Below are 15,868 nucleotides of genomic sequence, written 5' to 3'. Positions count from 1 at the left end.
ACTGACCATTTTCTTAAAAAGGAACGGAGGGACGAATTTATGTTTAAATAACTTGACAATTTTTTTAAATTTTTTTTTTCTTGATGTAAGCTGACAATGAGCTTCCCCTGTCTGAAAGACGAGCAGCCGCCACTGGTAGGTAGTAGCTAGGTAGTAGATTGGTAGTAGGTAGACTTGATTGCTCCCAAACTGGGAAATTGTAGTGCAGCAGCAACAGCAGCAGCAGCAGCAGCAGCATGCAAAACAGTTAAAATAAAATATAAGAATACAAATACAATAAAAGAGCAAACACACTATACATAATAAATTATGGGGAATAAAAAATAAGTGTAGAAAATCTGGACAAACAGGATCAAACATAAGGTACAAAAATAAACAGTAATGTGCTAAGTGTTTTCATGTTCAAAGGTATAACTATTACTACAATATTATCTTACAGTAAGGAGAAGATATGTGCACAACTTATTCATAATGACATGTTTTGGTACATTTGAAAGAATCTGGCTCCAATCTGATTAACATCTCTTCTCCCGGTCTCTACATATTCCCTCACGAGTTTGTTTGAGAGAATCTCCAAGCGCCTGCCAACTTGTAGCTCGAAGCGATTCCTCCTTTGAGACGTGATCAGCAGTGTTTGTTTGAGCTGCCGAGTATCTGTATCAGTGTGCTCTTGACCTCATCACTCCCACATCACTCTGAGTTTGTCTCTTTTAAAAACAAATAGTGTAAGATGAAGTAAAATGGTCTTCTTGGCAGAATTCCCCAAACTCCAGCAAAGCCAAAAAAAAAAGGCAGGAAATATTCAATTGAATGTGTTTGACATACGTAACAGGTCAGGACTGTTAAACATCCACTCAGCAAGAGAATAAAAAGAATACAGAAGCGCTTCCCTGAACTACTGTGGATCTAAATCTGATCACTGTTCTACAGAATCATCTCATCTGTCCTTAATGATGGAGTATCGCTGCACTCTGTTAACATATTTTAACTCTATGAACATGAGGTGAACAGGCAGAAAGTTTATCTGCAACATCAGTCAAATTGACGGGAGTTGACTTTCCCATGAGAACTGGGTGAGTTGTTTGTGTTTCAGCAGCAAACTCAGCAAAAACAAGACATGGAGGAGAAAATCTACCCAGCTGTCTAAAATCTTAAGTAATAACAGTTTTGGAAAAATGACCTCGGTCTGCACATTAACCAAACAAACAAGAGGAATCGGACTTGTTTGCGAAGTTTTCATTTTATAAGACATTTCAGAACAGCTTCACAATTTCATACTCAAAATTACAATCAGTTCCTCCAGAAAAGCGTGATTATGCGATCGTAAAATTCAATGCATAAGCAAGCAAGTAGCGTATATTATGCAGGGGTTTGCATTTTTTCAAAAAGAAAGCATTGGCAAAAATCATTTGGGAACTACCACAAAAGTAGTGCTGTATGATATATCATGAATTGTGCTGGAAGAACCCAAATCTTTCTGATGCTGATCAATAAAGATTTGGTGATGGTTTGACATTGCTTTGTCACTGTGTCTTTGATTGTAGAAAAAATGCATTACTCTTGAATTAAGAAAGATTCCTTAAAATAAGGAGAAAACATTGGTTAAATATGTGGTAAAGCATTGGTTGCTCATGTTGCACATTTTTGGAGTTCATTTCTAGATCATTTTTACCAAAATAAGCTGCAAATTTTGACCTGGAAAAGAGAAGATATATGTTCTAAAAACAAAGCGGACATTCTTGCACTGACAAGACAAGATCAGCACTTAAACTAGAAAAAAACAAAAAAAAAAAAAAAACAGTTTAATATCCCCAAAATAAGTAGATTTCCCTTTCTTGAATATCAGTTTTTGCAGTGTGGGTCTTTATGGGTTAATATAAGAACTGGGGGATTGGCTAGTCTTAATTTGTATATTTCAATGAAGATTTTGTGTTTTCTCTTTCAGATTTTAGGTCAGAAGTCTAGAACAGACCTGGGCATTGTACGGCCTGATAGACGACCCTGTCTGGCCCACATGAGGTCAGTGGCAAACTAAAAGTCAATACAAATATAAATCATCAAAACAGATGAAACCAATACAACAGCACTGCTTTTATTTTACAGTGAAGAATTTGGGGTGAACAATTTTGAAGTGTACTCCACCGTAAACAAACCATGTTTTTGCAAACAGAGCTCGTAAGTAAGTTGGGCATCTTCGGAAATTTGTCACGACGTGCATTGTGGGAAGCGGAGGTTTGCGCAGCCCCCTGGCAGAGGCAGCACAACCATATGATATCATACAGCTGCAACAAAGAGCTCAGCTTCCTACAATCCACGTCGTAACAAAATTCCGAAGATACCAGAGTGACCTAGCGGCTCTGTTTGTAAACAAATGGTTTGTTTATGGTGGAGGACACTTCAAAATTGTTCATTGTGAGGGAAGAGATTCAGGTGAGTAATCATGGAAAAACTTATGGATTCGTGATACTTCGGCTATGACTGAGGTTTTAAAGATTTGATGAAAAATTGGTGACAAAAGTCTCCCGCAGGTTTAAATAGTTGTACTCTGTGCTCCACATTTTCATTGCATCATCGTACACATACTTGATGACAGCCCCATACTCAAGTTTGTCCATTTTTCAGGAAACACTTGATACAGAAAGTTCAGGGACCTGTCAAACAGGGAAAAAGATTGCTATGACCAAGAAATTTAGTGGATAGGATTAAGATATATGAAAGATTTCATGGATCAGATTTGGTCTTCATATCTTAATCCTTTCCATGTTAGGCTCCAAACTTTTCAGTCGCAGAGCTGCAGGTGTATTGGTCCAGCCCTTGACGACTATCAAATGCCCCGTTTCCACTACGTGGTATCGGCTCGACTCAGCTCGGCCTTTTTTACGTTTCCATTACGAAAAAGACCTGGAATCTGGTACCCGGTACTACTTTTTTGGTATCACCTCCACTGAGGTTCCAGGACTGGGGACCAGATACTAAAACGTGACGTATAATACTGCAGACCACTGATTGGTCAGACAGTCATCTCTGTGACCCGCCGTTTTACAAAAAACAGATGCGGAAGTTGAGAGTAAATATAGCGGTACATTAATTCACATGATAACAGCCCAAAACTACACCATGGTTGGTCGAGGAGATTCAGTCTTTGGTGGCCGACGTAAAAATTCAGACGAGACAACACGCAACGAGCGAGTTTATCAGCAACTCTCTGAACAGACGACACAGAAGTAACGCACTGCATCACTATGACGACCAGGTACTGTAAAGTCGGTAGTATCTTGTAATGGAAACGCTCTCCAGGAATACTGAGTCGAGTCGAGCCGAGCCAAGTCGAGCTGGTTCCACGTAGTGGAAACACGGCAAAAGCTTCTCATGTGGCCCTGTAAGAAAATTAATTGCCCGCCCCTGGTCTGGAGCAACAAGGCTTTGTCCGACATGAGGTCAAACATTCATGGGATCCACCAACAGCGTCAGTCTTAGTTTTAGTTAATTCCAATAACCCCGAAGAGTATTCATCCGCAAAATCCTTAGCACTCGAACGGGCCTTCTGAAAATTAGAAAGTGACTTAGCAACAGAAGGATTTGGGTTTCTGAGGCCCTAAACATAATCTTTTTGGAAGTCAGTGATTGTGTGGAGGGTGAGTGTTGGCTGCTGGGAAATGGAGCATTTCAAATCACAGCCTATCCCGTTTCTGGATAGATTTCAGACCGGAAAAACCCTATTGTGTGTGTGTGTGTGTGTGTGTGTGTGTGTGTGTGTGTGTGTGTGGGTATATCCCTGTACATGTGCATGGAACTATTACAAACCTAGAGCTCAAATAGTGTAAAAGTATCTATTGTTCTGTCTCCTCCTCCCTCCTCCCTTTTCCCGTTCTCAGTTTCTACCTGCCCGACCCACTAGAGCCGATTAAAAACATTGCTGGAAGGATTTGGGAGCGCATTCTCCTGCGTTTAACCTAAAAACATAGAAACGAGTTTGTGAAGGTGCCTTGCTTTTTCTCTCTCTCTCTCTCCCTCTCTGTATGACTGAGCGTTTTGTTCTCCAAAAAACAAGCAAATATTTCCTTCCTACTATCCATCTGTTCCTTTGTCTGTTACTGAAGGAAATGTTGTGTTGACATTCTCCCATACAGGTGGAACAGAAGGAGCAACCAAATGTGTTTCATCACAGGTCAAACAATACACGCCACAGTCTTTTAACTTCAGCCAAACTATCTGATTCTGATAAAAAAAAAAGTAGTTCAGACGTAAATGAAACACCAGTTTAGACTCTTACACTGAGGAAATACTTCATTATGAGCACTACAGATATGAATAAAATCAACTTACTCATCTAAAACGAGTGAAATGTTGACCCATAAAGACCCAAACATCTAAAGCATCTACTGTTCTGAAATACTTAATAACTTCTGATCTACTAATTCAATCACTACGTGTAAATAATTGGTGTAAAATACAGTTTGTCATCTTTTCATGGTCATCAGATATGACCCATTTGGACATTCAGAGGCTCCGTAGTTACCATGGAAACACCGTCATCTTCTACAACATTGATTCACCCGTAAAACCCATGGAGTTGGATCAATGACAGTGGATGGAGAAGCTTATTTTAGGTTCCGTTAATGTTATATTTAGCAGAAAAATTCAGCGTTTTCTTCAGTTTTATTTGTTTTTGATATAATAACCCTCAACTTTAATTTGAGCTGTAATGAACATCTACATCGCAGGTGTCAAACATATGGCCTGGGGGCCAAATCCGGCCCGCCAAAGGGTCCAGTCCGGCCCTTGGGATGAATTTGCGAAATGCAAAAATTACACTAAAGATGTTAACGATTATTTTAGTTCAGGTTCCACATTCAGACCAATTCAGTCTCATAATAACCAATAAATACTCACAACTCCAAATTTTTCTCTGTGTAAATATAAATGTTTTCATGTATTTAGTCTAAAACAAAGTATGTAAGACGTAAATGAAACACCAGTTTAGACTCTTACACTGAGGAAATACTTCATTATGAGCACTACAGATATGAATAAAATCAACTTACTCATCTAAAACGAGTGAAATGTTGACCCATAAAGACCCAAACATCTAAAGCATCTACTGTTCTGAAATACTTAATAACTTCTGATCTACTAATTCAATCACTACGTGTAAATAATTGGTGTAAAATACAGTTTGCCGTCTTTTCATGGTCATCAGATATGACCCATTTGGACGTTCAGAGGCTCCGTAGTTACCATGGAAACACCGTCATCTTCTACAACATTGATTCACCAGTAAAACCCATGGAGTTGGATCAATGACAGTGGATGGAGAAGCTTATTTTAGGTTCCATTAGTGATATATTTTGCTTAAAAATTAATCGTGTTCTTCAGTTTTATTTGTTTTTGATATAATAACCCTCAACTTTAATCTGAGCTATAATGAACATCTCCATGATCAGTGAATTAAATATAGAAAAATACATGATTGTCACTTAAAAATACAAAATAATAAAGATAATATTAGAGTAAATGGTGATAAATCACTTTGGAAAGGTTAAAAATAGAGAAAATTTCATTCGAGAACTGGCAGAAAAAGTAGCGCTGGTTCTTTATGGGTTAAAAAGATGTTCATTTCATGTTCATTTCAAGGTTTTGGTATCATGAGAAGATGAAAAGTTCATCTTAAGAAGGACAACAGTCAGTAGAGGCGAAAGAAACAAAACCACACATTAACCCATAAAGACCCAAACATCCACCTGTGACCAGAATAACTTACTGATATAAACTGTTAAATATCTGTTGATCCATTAATTCTATCAATACATGTAAATAATTGGTGTAAAATACAGTTTGTCGTCTTTTCATGGTCATCAGATATGACCCATTTGGACTTTCAGAGGCTCTGTAGTTACCGTGGAAACACCATCATCTTCTACAACATTGATTCGCCAGTAAAACCCATGGAGTTGGATCAATGACAGTGGATGGACAGATTTGTTATTGATAGATTTGCTAAAAAAGTCACTTTTTCTTCAGTTTTCTCTGTTTTGATATAATAACACTAGTCTACGATATTTCTCCAGAGATTAAAAGTGCTAAATGTTACGTATTTTAGTAAGATTAATTGGGAAAAAAATGACAAAAGTGCTGGTTTGCTTATGTTTTCAAGATATATGATAAAGTGTTCTTACACATATGTATCGGTTGTACATTTATGGAATAGATTTATAAATGTTCCACTAGATAGAACCTGTAAAGTGCATGTATTGTCATGTATAAACAGTGTTTTGAAGTAGATCTGGTAGCTCTGACACTAATATTCCTTTGGAGTTAAACCCATTCTGTCGTTAATTCTCAAATTTCACATTTTGACCCAAGACTGTATCTGGGAAACTTCACCTAATTAGCATTTTGGACTGGATTTGTCTTTTTCATTATCAGGCACCAGAAGAGAAATACATTATTGAAGAAAAGAAAAGAAAAGAAAGTAAAAGTAAAGTGAAGAAAAGAGACAAAAGAAAAGAAAGGAAAAGTAAAGCAAAGAAAAGAAAAAAGAAAGGAAAAGTAAGGAGAGAAAAAAGAGAAGTAAAGAAAAGAGAAAAAAGAAAAGAAATAGGAAAAGAAAAAAGGAAGGAAAAGTAAAGAAAAGAAAAAAGAAAGGAAAAGCAAAGAAAAGAGAAAAAATAAAAGAAAAAAGAAAGGAAAAGTAAAGAGAAAAAAGAAAAGAAAAGTGAAGACAAGAAAGGAAAAGAAAAGAAAAAAGAAAGGAAAAATAAAGAGAAAAAAGAAAAGGAAAGAAAAAAGAAAGGAAAAGTAAAGAAATAGAAGAACAGAAAAGAAAAGTAAAGACAAGAAAAGTAAAGAAAAGAAAAAAGAAAGGAAAAGTAAAGAGAGAAACAAGAAAAGACAAAAGAAAGGAAAAGTAAAGACAAGAAAAGTAAAGGAAAGAAAGAGAGAAAAGGAAAAGAAAAGAAAGGTAAAGACGAGAAAAGTAAAGGAAAGAAAAGAAAAAAGAAAGAAAAGGAAAGAGAGAAAAAGAAAAGTAAAGAAAAGAAAAAAGAAAGGAGAAGTAAAGAAAAGAAAAAAGAAAAGAAAAAAGAAAGGAAAAGTAAAGAAAGAGAAGAAAGGAAAAGAAAAGTAAAGAAAAGAAAAAAGAAAGAAAGAAAAAGTAAAGAAAGAGAAGAAAGGAAAAGAAAGTAAAGAAAAGAAAAAAGAAAGGAAAAGTAAAGAAAGAGAGAAAAAAGAAAAGAAAGGAAAAGTAAAGTAAAGATTCCTCTTTTTCAGTGACTCACATGGTCAGATCATTCCTTTTCTTCTGGAAGCCTTTTCCTTGCAGACCGGTGTAACTGTTGAATTCACTCATGAACATTTATTTATTTATAAAGTTTATTTAACAGGGACGATGCAAATGACATAGTAGAACTTCTACCTGTTACAAACAAGCTACAGTAAGTAGTCGCTTTTCCATTGGACATCTGCACAAAACTTTACTGATATTTGCTAAATGTCGAAAAAACAGAAGTGCGTAAAGTCGGTTTTTCCATCAAATCACAAATGCGATGATTGTTTATTTACTAGTGCGAGATAAAAAGTTATATAAAGTTATAAATAAGTAAACATTTAACAACGTAACATTTTAAATTTGTAAATGAATGGGTTGGTAGAGTTGGTAGAGCGGCTCGTCCTATAACCAAAGGGTTGGTGGTTCGAATCCTGGCTCTGACTGTCCATATGTTAAAGTTTACATAGAAGACACTGAAGCCGAAATAGTTCCCAGTTGGACCTGGTGGATTTGGAAAGAGCTGTGGACACCATGAAGGTGGAGAACATGGGCTAAATAAGTGCAGTCCATTTACCAGTTAAATCCAATGTTAAATCTGCATGTTTAAAATGTTGAATATACATGTTTAAAATGTTGAATATACATGTTTAAAATGTTAAATCTACATGTTTAAAATGTTAAATCTGCATGTTTAAAATGTTAAATCTGCATGTTTAAAATGTTGAATATACATGTTTAAAATGTTAAATCTACATGTTTAAAATGTTAAATCTGCATGTTTAAAATGTTAAATCTACATGTTTAAAATGGTAAATCTACATGTTTAAAATGTTGAATATACATGTTTAAAATGGTAAATCTACATGTTTAAAATGTTGAATATACATGTTTAAAATGTTGAATATACATGTTTAAAATGTTAAATCTACATGTTTAAAATGTTAAATCTGCATGTTTAAAATGTTAAATCTATATGTTTAAAATGGTAAATCTACATGTTTAAAATGTTAAATCTGCATGTTTAAAATGTTGAATATACATGTTTAAAATGTTAAATCTACATGTTTAAAATGTTAAATCTGCATGTTTAAAATGGTAAATCTGCATGTTTAAAATGTTAAATCTGCATGTTTAAAATGTTAAATCTACATGTTTAAAATGGTAAATCTACATGTTTAAAATGTTGAATATACATGTTTAAAATGGTAAATCTACATGTTTAAAATGTTGAATATACATGTTTAAAATGTTGAATATACATGTTTAAAATGTTAAATCTACATGTTTAAAATGTTAAATCTGCATGTTTAAAATGTTAAATCTATATGTTTAAAATGGTAAATCTACATGTTTAAAATGTTAAATCTGCATGTTTAAAATGTTGAATATACATGTTTAAAATGTTAAATCTACATGTTTAAAATGTTAAATCTGCATGTTTAAAATGGTAAATCTATATGTTTAAAATGTTAAATCTACATGTTTAAAATGTTAAATCTGCATGTTTAAAATGTTAAATCTGCATGTTTAAAATGTTGAATATACATGTTTAAAATGTTGAATATACATGTTTAAAATTTTAAATCTACATGTTTAAAATGTTAAATCTACATGTTTAAAATGTTAAATCTGCATGTTTAAATGTTAAATCTGCATGTTTAAAATGTTGAATATACATGTTTAAAATGTTAAATATACATGTTTAAAATGTTAAATCTACATGTTTAAAATGTTAAATCTACATGTTTAAAATGTTAAATCTACATGTTTAAAATGTTAAATCTGCATGTTTAAAATGGTAAATCTATATGTTTAAAATGTTAAATCTGCATGTTTAAAATGGTAAATCTACATGTTTAAAATGTTAAATCTGCATGTTTAAAATGTTAAATCTACATGTTTAAAATGTTAAATCTGCATGTTTAAAATGGTAAATCTATATGTTTAAAATGTTAAATCTGCATGTTTAAAATGTTGAATATACATGTTTAAAATGTTAAATCTACATGTTTAAAATGTTAAATCTGCATGTTTAAAATGGTAAATCTATATGTTTAAAATGTTAAATCTACATGTTTAAAATGTTAAATCTGCATGTTTAAAATGTTAAATCTGCATGTTTAAAATGTTGAATCTACATGTTTAAAATTTTAAATCTACATGTTTAAAATGTTAAATCTACATGTTTAAAATGTTAAATATACATGTTTAAAATGTTAAATCTGCATGTTTAAAATGTTAAATATACATGTTTAAAATGTTAAATCTGCATGTTTAAAATGTTAAATCTGCATGTTTAAAATGTTGAATATACATGTTTAAAATGTTAAATCTACATGTTTAAAATGTTAAATCTACATGTTTAAAATGTTAAATCTACATGTTTAAAATGTTAAATCTACATGTTTAAAATGTTAAATCTGCATGTTTAAAATGGTAAATCTATATGTTTAAAATGTTAAATCTACATGTTTAAAATGTTAAATCTGCATGTTTAAAATGGTAAATCTACATGTTTAAAATGTTAAATCTGCATGTTTAAAATGTTGAATATACATGTTTAAAATGTTAAATCTACATGTTTAAAATGTTAAATCTGCATGTTTAAAATGGTAAATCTATATGTTTAAAATGTTAAATCTGCATGTTTAAAATGTTGAATATACATGTTTAAAATGTTAAATCTACATGTTTAAAATGTTAAATCTGCATGTTTAAAATGTTAAATCTACATGTTTCAAATGTTGAATCTACATGTTTAAAATGTTAAATCTACATGTTTAAAATGTTAAATCTACATGTTTAAAATGTTAAATCTACATGTTTAAAATGTTAAATCTATATGTTTAAAATGTTAAATCTACGTGTTTAAAATGTTAAATCTGCATGTTTAAAATGGTAAATCTATATGTTTAAAATGTTAAATCTACATGTTTAAAATGTTAAATCTACATGTTTAAAATGCTAAATCTACATGTTTAAAATGTTAAATCTGCATGTTTAAAATGTTGAATATACATGTTTAAAATGTTGAATATACATGTTTAAAATGTTAAATCTACATGTTTAAAATGTTAAATCTGCATGTTTAAAATGGTTAATCTACAAGTTTAAAATGTTAAATCTACAAGTTTAAAATGTTAAATCTACATGTTTAAAATGTTAAATCTACAAGTTTAAAATGTTAAATCTACAAGTTTAAAATGTTAAATCTACATGTTACTCTGCAAATATGTTTACAGTTGAATGTATTATTTACAGTATTATTTCTGGAAACCACAGCTGCCAGTTTTTTTCTGTAAAAACAACAGGATTTTTTTTTTTTTTTTTTTTTTTTTTTACAGTGTGATTTCCACTGAAAAATGTTGAATACAGAGGATAATATGACAAAAATAGTGATAAACCACTAAATTAAGCATAAATAGAGAAAACTTCCTTTGGGAACTGACCCAAAAGTAGCTCTGAGTCGTTCTGGGTTAAAGAAGTTTCAGTTGAATGGAAGGTGGTGTTTTACCTCAGTGTTGTTTACGCTCTATCCCAGGCTTTCTTCTCACTAATGGCATGGTGATTCCCCCATGGAAGGAACACTCAGATAAACTCTCACATTCCTTGAAATCTTGCGCTCATCTTTTGGATAATCCCACATTCATCTGATGCCCGGCAGCTGTGAGTCAGCGCGTCTGTAACGGTTCGGCCGCCACCTGTTTATCCCAACACTTACATTTACAGGCAGGGAAAGTGGAAGTTTTCACCAAGTCTGGTCCAGCCAGTTTCCTATAGCTCCTCCTCTGCTTTTTTTGAGGGAGGCCAATGGGAGAGGAGGCAGGCAGGAGGCCGATTTGCTTATCTAAAGAAATGAGAGGTGACGTGATTAAGTAAATGAGGGAGAGACAGCGTGGAGAGCACATAAACCCTTCCCTCGGGCTTTTTCTGAGACAGGAAAACAGAGCAGAGTAAATACAAGTATACTGTGTACATTCCCCTGGGCCAAACAAAGGAGCCTGCAGTTCGGGTGTCAACCAGCGCCTTAATTTTTATCCCAAGTATCGGGGCTTCCAGGGGTGAGCCCTCCTGGTCTGGGGGTATTGTACTTATTCGGCCTCAGTAACTCCATTGAGTCCTTTTGACAGATTTTTACTGACAAGCCCTGTGAAATGCAGGCGCCTTCTAAACACGGGAAAGGACGCAGTCGCTCTGTGCTTTGCAGCATAACACACTGTGAAAAGCTGTTTGAAGTATGGCATCAGAGAAAGAGAGGGGAGACATGTCTGAGGATGAGAGGAGTTTGGTGGGGACAAGAGTTCAGCCTCAGCTGCTGGAAACTTTGCAGAATTTCTAACGTTACTCCCTCTCCACTGTTGTTAAAAAAAAAAAAAAAAAACTCAGAACATTATTGTGGTTTTCAGTCTGTACATTCATATATATACACTGCAAAAATGTAAATCTAACCACATGTATGTTTCTCATTTCTAGTCAAAATATCTCATCACATTTAAAATTAGACATAATCACCTAAAGAGGAACTTTTCAGTGAGATATAAAACATTTTAAGACGATAGATCTGGAAAATCTTATTTCAAGAAATTTTACTAAGATCATTTTTACTTGTTCCATTGGCAAACTTTTTGCTTGAATTAAGCAAAATAAATAAATAAATAAAAATAAATCTTGAATTAAGTAAAAAAAAAAAAAAATCTTGAATTAAGCAAAACAAACCACAATTTTTTTTGAATTAAGCAAAAAAAAACAAAACAAACAAAAAAAATCTTGAATTAAGCCAAAAAAAAAAAAAAAAAATTACCAAGTGTATTTTTCTCATTTCTAGTCAAAATATCTCATCATGCATAAAATAAGACAGAATCACCTAAAGAGCAGCTTTTCAGAACTGATTTTTAGACAATAGATCTGGAAAGTCTTATTTCAAGAAATCTTACCAAGATAATTTTCACTTGTTCCATTGGCAGATTTTTGTTTGTTTGTTTGAATTAAGCAAAAAAAAAAAAAAAAAAAATCTTGAATTAAGCAAAAAAAAATGTATACACACACACACACACACATATATGTATATATATATATATATATATATATATATATATATATATATATATATATATATATATATATATATGTCTATCTTGAATTAAGCCAAAAAAGAAAAAAAAGTAAAGTGTATTTTTTCTCATTTCTACTCAAAATACCTCATCACACTTAAAATAAGACATAATCACCTAAACAGTACCTTTTCAGTTAGATATAAGAACTGATTTTTTATCTTTTATCTTGAAAAAAAAAACAAAAAATCTTACCAAAATAATTTTTACTTGTTCCATTGGCAGAAAATTTTTTTTTTGCATGAATTAAGCACAAAAAATCTTGAATTAAACAAACAAACAAACAAAAAAAATCTTGAATTAAGCAAAAAAAAAAAATCTTGAAAAAAATAAACAAAAAAAATCTGCCAATGGTTCAAGTGAAAATTATCTTGGTAAAAATCATCTTCATTCGTTGTTATTTATCCAACTCCATGTGTTTTACTGGTGAATCAATGTTGTAGAAGATGATGGTGTTTCCATGGTAACTACAGAGCCTCTGAACGTCCAAATGGGTCATATCTGATGACCATGAAAAGACGACAAACTGTATTTTACACCAATTATTTCCATGTATTGACAGGATTAGTGGATCAACAGGTATTAAACAGTTCATTTCAGTAGATGGTTTTGGTCGTCAGTGGCTGTTTGGGTCTTTACAGGTTAATAAAATATGTTTTTTCTTGACAGACAGCTTCACTGATCACTTTATTACACACACGTTTGATGAAGTTTTCTATTTTTCAAAGCTAGCAATTAGCCTTAACTCACCTCTGACCCCTTTGTGCCCCTGTAGTTCTACCCCTTTTGTCCAAATATAGTCACCTCTGGCTCTAAAAACCAAGGACCAAAAGGATTAGTGGATCAACAGGTCTTAAACAGTTTAGATCAGTAGGTGGTTTGTGTCACTGGTGTATATTTGGGTCTTTATGGGTTAAATAACAATGAAATCCACAGTTTAGAGGTTTTATTCAGCTCCCACAGACCATAGTTCCATTATTACAGAAGGACTGAAACTGTTTTAAAACACTGTACATTCAACACGTTGCTAAATAGACATGAATAGAGACACTATTGACACACACACTGTTCAGGGTCAATGCAATTCATCTGAAGCCAAGTGATGCAGAACAGCTTTGACTGGACGAGGAATCTGTAAAATGTTAAGAATGCGTACAGGCATACATATAATGATGTGATATGAGGAATGTGAATAAGTATGTATGGGACTGGACTGAAATCAGCACACACACACACACACACACACACACACACACACGTTTAATGTAAGTGTAATTTGATTTTAATGGCTGTGGAATGTTTTTGCTTTTCTATTGATAAACCAGAAGTGATTGGATTGGATATAGAATACAGTATAGACAGTGTAGAAAATACCATGTCTTACATTGTCAACTAGGGATAGGAATGAAGAACCGGTTCTTTTTGAGAACCGGATCCCAGTAGTTCAATTCCTTGGAATCGTTTGCCTGCCTGCTTAACGATTCTGCTTATTGATTCTGCCTTCGTTGTGCATGTGCAATGACATCACACGTACGCTGCATTGTTTAGGTCAGAACGTAGCCAACATGGTGTTGAGGCATAAACGGTCTAAACAGACGACACCAGGTCCACTGGAACACTGTCAAAGCTTCCATGTCTTCTAAAGGGTGGAATCCCTCCAATATCCTCAAACATTTGTCCACAGCTTGTGAATCATTTACAGGAATGTCACATATTTGATACGATATTTAACGGTGCTTGTGAACGTAGCGGCAGAGTGAACACCGGGCCCAGTTCCAGTTCTGGTGTGGGCAACAAACGTCATAACTCCTCAAATACAAGTTTCTGAAGGTAGTGGAAAGGAAATGAGGTGCACAACAACGGGAGACCGGTTCCACATGGTGGACATGTGGCAATAGAGGAAATATTAAAGCGTCTTTAGTTTCACTTTCACTGCACACCGTCCCCACCCCGCTCCTCCCAAACTGGGCTCGGCGTCATCTGTTCTTATTATTTGTTCATACTGTATATGTTATATTGTCTGTGCAGAGATGGAAATATAAAAGACAGTTAATGCAAACACACCTGTTTGTACTCTTTTATTCCCTCACACAATGAGAATCAATAAGAGAATTGATAAGGAATCAGATCAATAAGCAAAATCGATAATGGAATCGGAATTGTTAAATTCTTATTGATTCCCATCCCTATTTACAAAGAATGAAGAAATCTAACTTTTTGCCTTTTTTATATCTTTATTTAACCAGAGTCCCATTCAGACCCAGATCTCTTTTATTAAGGTGACCTGGAGGTCAGCAGCAGACGCCATGAAAGAACACAGGTTTAACAGACAGGTACTAACAACAAATGAAAACAAACAGTAATATTGTAATAACAGAAACGTTAGACGGTTTTTAACCCTATAACACCAAACGTATCATGGTTGATACATGAGTTTTGAAGCCCTCTATATGATCAGTGTGATTTTTTTTGTCTTGAAAAACCTGATGTATACAATTAGATACATGCAATACACAGATAATCCACCAGGGGGGGATGTTCTAAAATACATCTTTTTCTTGTATTTTTTTGTATATACTTCTTGATTTTTATTTGTTTATTTTGCCACTTACGGGCAAGTAACCAAATATGGTAACTTCACTGACCTTGATTTTCTACATGACAATAACATTTTTTTTTTAAAACATTTAACAAAAGTAATAAAGTCTTGCTATGTCCTTCAACAACACACTAAGGCTAAAATTTTGAATTTCAGTGTATTTCTATGAGTGGACTATAAGGGTTAAAGTAATAGTTAAACAATCGTGTGACATTTATTTTCTTTTTTGGTTGATTTATTTCCATATATTGGAGTGTTCTTATAAATCTGGAATTTCTTTTGCCCACTTATGTTCAAAATAAAGTCTATCTATATCTGTATCAGTATCTATATCTGTATCTATAGCTATATCTGTATCTATAACTATATCTATATCTGTATCTACAACTATATCTGTATCTATATATCTATATCTGTGTCTATATCTATATCTGTATCTCTAACTATATGTATCTGGTTATCTATATATGTATCTGTATCTATATCTATCTACATCTGTATCTGTATCGATATCTGTATCTATATCTATATATCTGCATCTATAGCTATATCTGTGTCTATATCTTTATCTATATCTATATCGGTACCGCTATCTGTATCCATAACCTTATATGTATCTATATCTATATTTGTATCTATATCTGTATCTATAACTATATCTGTATCTGTATCTGTATCTGTATCTATATATCTGTACCTAAATCTATATGTCTGTAGCTATAGCTGTATCTATATCTTTATCTATATCTATATCCGTATCTATATCGGTATCAGTACCGGTATCTGTATCTGTATCTATAACTTTATATGTATCTATATCTGTACCTGTAACTGCATCTATATCTATATCTATATCTATATCTGTATCTATATCTATATCTGTATCTATAT

General features: G+C 33.0%; 1 protein-coding gene across 3 annotated transcripts in view; it reads right to left on the bottom strand.

The window, feature by feature from the left end:
* Positions 1-10,983, bottom strand: part of stx19 (syntaxin 19) — a 32,742-nt gene extending 21,759 nt beyond the window's left edge. For all 3 annotated transcript variants that reach the window (XM_030125779.1, XM_030125780.1, XM_030125781.1), the window contains exon 1: positions 10,782-10,983. The gene's annotated coding sequence lies outside the window, so the exon portion shown is untranslated. The remainder of the gene's footprint in view (positions 1-10,781) is intronic.
* Between the last annotated feature and the right edge of the window lie 4,885 nt (positions 10,984-15,868).

Source organism: Sphaeramia orbicularis, chromosome 21 (assembly GCF_902148855.1).
Source record: "Sphaeramia orbicularis chromosome 21, fSphaOr1.1, whole genome shotgun sequence".
NCBI classification, from domain to species: Eukaryota; Metazoa; Chordata; class Actinopteri; order Kurtiformes; family Apogonidae; genus Sphaeramia; species Sphaeramia orbicularis.
The sequence above is the reverse complement of the archived record's forward strand: the minus strand, read 5'-3'. Positions and strand labels throughout refer to the sequence as shown.